The sequence below is a fragment of the Microcaecilia unicolor genome, chromosome 2 (genome assembly GCF_901765095.1).
Source record: "Microcaecilia unicolor chromosome 2, aMicUni1.1, whole genome shotgun sequence".
In the NCBI taxonomy this organism is placed as follows: domain Eukaryota; kingdom Metazoa; phylum Chordata; class Amphibia; order Gymnophiona; family Siphonopidae; genus Microcaecilia; species Microcaecilia unicolor.
In genome coordinates, this window is record NC_044032.1 from 659,856,182 (window position 1) to 659,862,602 (window position 6,421).

Below are 6,421 nucleotides of genomic sequence, written 5' to 3' on the forward strand. Positions count from 1 at the left end.
ATAACTTTGTGTCATCAGCAAATTTAATTACCTCGCTAGTTACTCCCATCTCTAAATCATTTATAAATATATTTAAAAGCAGCGGTCCTAGCACAGACCCCTGAGGAACCCCACTAACTACCCTTCTCCATTGTGAATACTGCCCATTTAACCCCACTCTCTGTTTCCTATCCTTCAACCAGTTTTTAATCCACAATAGGACATTTCCTCCTATCCCATGAGCCTCCAATTTCCTCTGTAGCCTTTCATGAGGTACCTTGTCAAAAGCCTTTTGAAAATCCAGATATACAATATCAACTGGCTCCCCTTTGTCCACATGTTTGTTTACTCCTTCGAAGAATTGAAGTAAATTGGTCAGGCAAGATTTCCCCACACAAAAGCCGTGCTGACTCGGTCTCAGTAATCCATGTCCTCGGATGTGCTCTGTAATTTTGTTTTTAATAATAGCCTCTACCATTTTCCCCGGCACTGACGTCAGTCTCACCGGTCTATAATTTCCCGGATCTCCCCTGGAGCCTTTTTAAAATCTTTTTAAAATTGAAGACATTAGCTACAAAAGGTGAAGATTTTAATATGCCGGATGTTGATTGGGGCATCCCTGCTACAGGGTCATCTAGAAGCAAGGGGATCTTGGATTCCTTACAGGAAGAATTGTTCCAGAAGTAGGTAATGGAACGAAGCGATTTTGGGCCTGGTGCTTACAAATGGAGAGAGTGTTTTTGATGTTAAGGTGGGTAATAATTTGGCATCTAGCAATCACTGGATGGTGTGGTTCAATATTAAGACACATGAGGAGAGGGCTTATTCAAGAAGAAGGTTCTAGACTTCAAAAGAACTAACTTTGCCAACGTAGGAGAATATCCATACTGGGTCAGACCAATGGTCCATCTAGCCCAGTATCCTGTTTCCGACAGTGTCCAAGCCAGGATACAAGTACCTGGCAGAAACCCAAATAGTGGCAACATTTCATGCTACCAATCCCAGGGCAAGCAGTAGCTTCCCCATGTCTGTCTCAGTAGCAGACTATGGACTTTTGCTCAAGGAAATTGTCCAAACCTTTTTAAAACCCAGATATGGTGTTACTACATCCTCCGGTAAAGAATTCCAGAGCTTAACTATTCATTGAGTGAAAAAATATTTCCTCCTATTTGTTTTAAAAATATTTCTATGTAACTTCCTCAAGTGTCCCCCTGTCTTTGTACTTTTGGAATGAATAAAAAAATGATCCACTTCTACTCGTTGTACACCACTTAGGATTTTGTAGACCTCAATCATATCTCCCCTCATCCATCTCTTTTCCATTCTTTAGAGCCCTAACCTCTTTAGCTTTTCCTCAAACAAGAGGAGTTCCATCTCATTTAACATTAACACACTTCTTCGAACCTTTTCTAATTCCACTATATCATTTTTGAAATACAGTGACCATCCTTGGCCACCTTTAAATCTAGACCTGAAAGCCCACCTCTTTAACATTGCTTTTGACTCGTAACCACTCGCCTCCACCTACCCTCCTCTCTTCCTTCCCGTTCACATTAATTGATTTGATTTGCTTACTTTATTTTTTGTCTATTAGATTGTAAGCTCTTTGAGCAGGGACTGTCTTTCTTCTATGTTTGTGCAGTGCTGCGTACGCCTTGTAGCGCTATAGAAATGCTAAATAGTAGTAGTAGTAGTAACATTCCATGTAGAATCTCAAATAGTAGCAACAGAATCTCAATAGTAGCATCCTGGAATAAACTTCCTGAGCCCCTACGTCTTGCCCCATCCTTGGCCACCTTTAAATCTAGACTGAAAGCCCACCTCTTTAACATTGCTTTTGACTCGTAACCACTCGTCTTCACCTACTCTCCTTCCTGTACACATTAATTGATTTGATTTGCTTACTTTTTTTTTTGTCTATTAGATTGTAAGCTCTTTGAGCAGGGACTGTCTTTCTTCTATGTTTGTGCAGCGCTGCGTATGCCTTGTAGCGCTATAGAAATGCTAAATAGTAGTAGTATTCTGTTCCCTTCTCCACTACTGCCAACTCCAGACTTCGCACCTTCTGTCTCGCTGCACCCTACGCCTGGAATAAACTTCCTGAGCCCCTACGTCTTGCCCCATCCTTGGCCACCTTTAAATCTAGACTGAAAGCCCACCTCTTTAACATTGCTTTTGACTCGTAACCACTTGTAACCACTCGCCTCTACCTACCCTCCTCTCCTCCTTCCTGTACACATTAATTGATTTCATTTGCTTACTTTATTTTTTGTCTATTAGATTGTAAGCTCTTTGAGCAGGGACTGTCTTTCTTCTATGTTTGTGCAGCGCTGCGTACGCCTTGTAGCGCTATAGAAATGCTAAATAGTAGTAGTAGTAGTAGCAGAACTGAATGCAATACTCAAGGTGAGGTTGCACCATGGAACAATACAGAGGCATTATAGTATTTTCGGTCTTATTTACCATCCTAGCATCCTGCTTGCTTGTTTGGCTGTCACTGCACACTGAGAAGATTTCAGCGTATTATCTACAATGACACCTAGATCTTGTTCTTGGGTGCTGACCCCCAAGGTGGACCCTAGCATCAGGTAACTAAGATTTGGATGATTCTTTCCAATGTTCATCACTTTGCATTTGTCCATATTAAATTTCATCTGCCATTTGGATGTGGCAGCAAAGAAAGCAAATGGAATGTTAAGTACTATTAGGGAAAGAATGGAAAATAAAAACAAGGATGTTATAATGCCTTTGTATTGCTCCATCGTGCGACTGCACCTTGAATACTGTATGCAATTCTGGTCACCAAATCTCAAAAAAGATATAGTGGAATTAGAAAAGGTGCAGAGAAGGGCGACAAAAATGATGAAGGGGATGGGACGACTTCTCTATGAGGAAAGGCAGAAGTGGCTAGGGCTCTTCAGCTTGGAGAAAAGATGGTTGAGGGGAGATATGATAGAGGTCTATAAAATAATGAGTAGAGTGGAACGGGTAGACGTGAAGCATCTGTTTACGCTTTCGAAAACTACTGGGACTAGGGGGCATGTGATGAAGCTACAAAGTAGTAAATTTAAAACGAATCGGAGAAAATGTTTCTTCACTCAACGTGTAATTCAACTCTGGAATTCGTTGCCAGAAAATGCGGTAAGGGCGGATAGCTTAGCAGAGTTTAAAAAAGGTTTGGACGGCTTCCAAATAGAAAAGTCCATAGACCATTTTTAAATCGGACTTGGAGAAAATCCACTATTTCTGGGTTAAGCAGTATAAAATGTTTTGTACTTTTTGGGTTCCTGCCGGGTATTTGTGACCTGGATTGGCCACTGTTGGAAACAGGGTGCTGGGCTTGATGGACCTTTGGTCTTTCCCAGTATGGCAATACTTATGTACTTATGAACTTACATTTAGTTTTACTTTTATTTGTTAACTTGTAATTAATACATCGTTATTAAATTACAAGTGGAGTTTCAGAAATTGCAGGGGGACCTTGAAGATAGAGAGACAGATGGAAAATGAAATTTAATGTTGTCAAGTGCAAAGTGATGCACATTGGGAAGAATAACCCAAATTAACAGCAGACTATGGACTTTTCCTCCAGGAATTTGTCCAAACCTTGTTTTAAACCCAGATGACAAATTAAAGTTAATGTGGGCCAGTGCAAAGTGATGCACATTGGGAAGAATAACCCAAATTATATCCATATGATGCTGGGTCCGTATCAGAAGTCACCACCGAGGAAAACGATTTAGTGATCATCATTCACAATACATTGAAATGTTTTGCTCAGTGTGCAGCAGCCAAAAACAAACAAACAAACAAACAAACAGAGTGTTAGGAATTATTAGTTAAGGAACAGAGAATAAAACTGAGAATATCATAATTCCTCTGCATCACTCCAGTTTGTGACCACACTTTCAGTATTGTGTCCGGTTCTGGTCGCCACATCTCAAAAAAAGAGGCAGCAGAATTAGAAAAGGTTCAGAGAAGGGTAATCAAAGTGGAAAAGAAGATGGAATGTCTCATGTATGAGGATAGGCTAAGGAGGTTGGGGGTCTTCAGCTTGGAAAAGAGATGGCCGAGGAGAGATATGATAGAGGTCTAGAGTAGAACAGATAAACAGGAATCAGCTATTTACTCTTTCAAAAAACACAAGGTCTAGGGGACATGCCAAGAAGTTATTAAGCAGCACATTTAAAATAAATTGAAGAAAATATTTTTCACTCAATGCACAATTAAGAACTGGAACTCGTTGCTGGAGGATCTGGTAAAAGCTATTTCCCCTTTTTTTAGTCTCTGGCATTCTTTAATTTAATTTGTTGCTTTTTTGAACTTTGACCCGGAAATGATGCATATAAACATCACAGGACACTTGCAATAGTTTTTCCAGCTTCAATAATGGTGTGTCCATTTGTGTATGCTAGAGATCACAGTAAGTATATTTTTGTTTTGAGACACATTTTATGTATGCGCATCATTGCACTATTGGCATTTACTTGTTTTCATACATATTCACTCGAAGCAGTATTGCACTTTTGTTTTTAATCTTCAGACTGCAGCAGTTTTGCTTTTTAGAGATGTTGATATCCACACTTTTTGTGGTCCCTGCTTTAATGTTGTAATCATCCCTGTTTTTACATACAATCACTTGAAGTAGTATAGTAGGAAGTTTACTGGCAACGTGGTGGTTTAATTCTCCTCTGATGCTGTATTAATATTTCATTGCGCTTCTGTCAGCCTTTAAGGGCACTGATAATTGTTTGTCATACATAACAATAAGTGCATCATTTTATAACACGGCACTTGTAACATTTTAGACATTTTATTATTACATTGCACTTAGTGTTTATATATGTGACATTGCTGTGCCATGATGTTGTTTTGATTGCAAGACGTTTTGTATATAGTATTTTTTATAAACACATTGCACTAGTCATGTCAATACACAATGTAGTGTCAATACCCCCTATGATACCTAAACTAATGTCATATTATTAGTCTTGATCTGCTCTAATTTTATTTTTTGCTTTTTATTAATTCTTTTTGATTTATGATTATAGGGATTCCCGTTTTAGCTGGTTTTTCCTTGACTTTTATGCACCATATTTGCCCCTTTACGAAGGTTTCAAATTAGGTATGTGCCTTTTATTATCTCATTTATAAATTTTTTTTATACATATTTGTATTGAAGTTCGTAACCTATACCAGTGCCCTTGATTTGCTGTTACGTGATGTCAGATTTTATTATGCTTTTATATATATGTTTATATGCACTGTCATACAATTGTTGCATTATATATACTTCTTTTATATATATATTTTCTTATATATGCTCTTTTATGTACATGTATATATATATATTATTTATATTGGACAGTGCGTATCGATACGTTTATTCATGTAATTATTCTAGTTTACTCTCTATGTATACCTAGTAATATTCCATATTTTATTAATTGTTTTTTGTCAATTCATATGTTTGATATATTATGTTTGTATGTGTGTTATATTTTATTTATTATGATCTATGATAATTATTATATATTTGTTCATTGTAGCCCCTAACGCAGCCCTAGGTGGGCGAAACACGGCTTGTGTCGGGCGATTTGTTCATACACGGTATCTTCAATAAAATCTTTTTGTTGTGACATTGATCTGCTGGCTTTCTTTCCCACAAAAGCTGGTTTAAGAAAGTTTGGACAAGCAGGAGGAAAAATTCATAAATTGTTATTAAGGTAGCCTTGGGAAGAATCCATGGCTTACTCCCAGGATAAGCGGCATGGACTTCCTGTCAAATATTTGTGACCTGGATTGGCCACTATTGAAAACAGACTCTGATTTACACAAGGGGGTATTTTATTACCTGTGAGTATTCACCATTGTTGTTTCTAGTTTCTTGTGAGGTTAACATCCAATGGTCTCCTGTGATCAGGACAAAACTAGACAAGGATAACGGAAGTTCAAGTGGGAAGAAAGCAGCAGGTACCATCCAGCAAGGCCGTGGGGACACAGGAAGCTGGATGATAGAGCAATGGTCTTGCAACTTTTAGGAACTGTGTAGATTATCTCAAAGCTTGGTGTAAGACATGGAGTAAGCAGGACCTGAGTGTTGGAATAAGTATGGGATCTTGTATGCTCATCAGTCTAGGATGGTGAAAAAGCAAAAAGGAACATTAAAATGTTGAAATTGAGAAGAAGCAATATCCTGCAGGTGGTCTGTGGCAGCTGAAATATATCCTTAGCAGTATAGACAGGAAACATGGGTGGACTGCATGGTCAAAACTGGTCTTTATCTGCTGCTATCTACTGTATTGGTATATTACATTTCCTGCACTACAGCAAGTTCAGGAGATTTGATGTAATACAGAATATTATAAGGTGTGTAGAAAAGTGTAGCATAGAATAGAAATGCCAGCCAGCTAAGGTAATGGAATGCAAAGCAAGGTAAGAT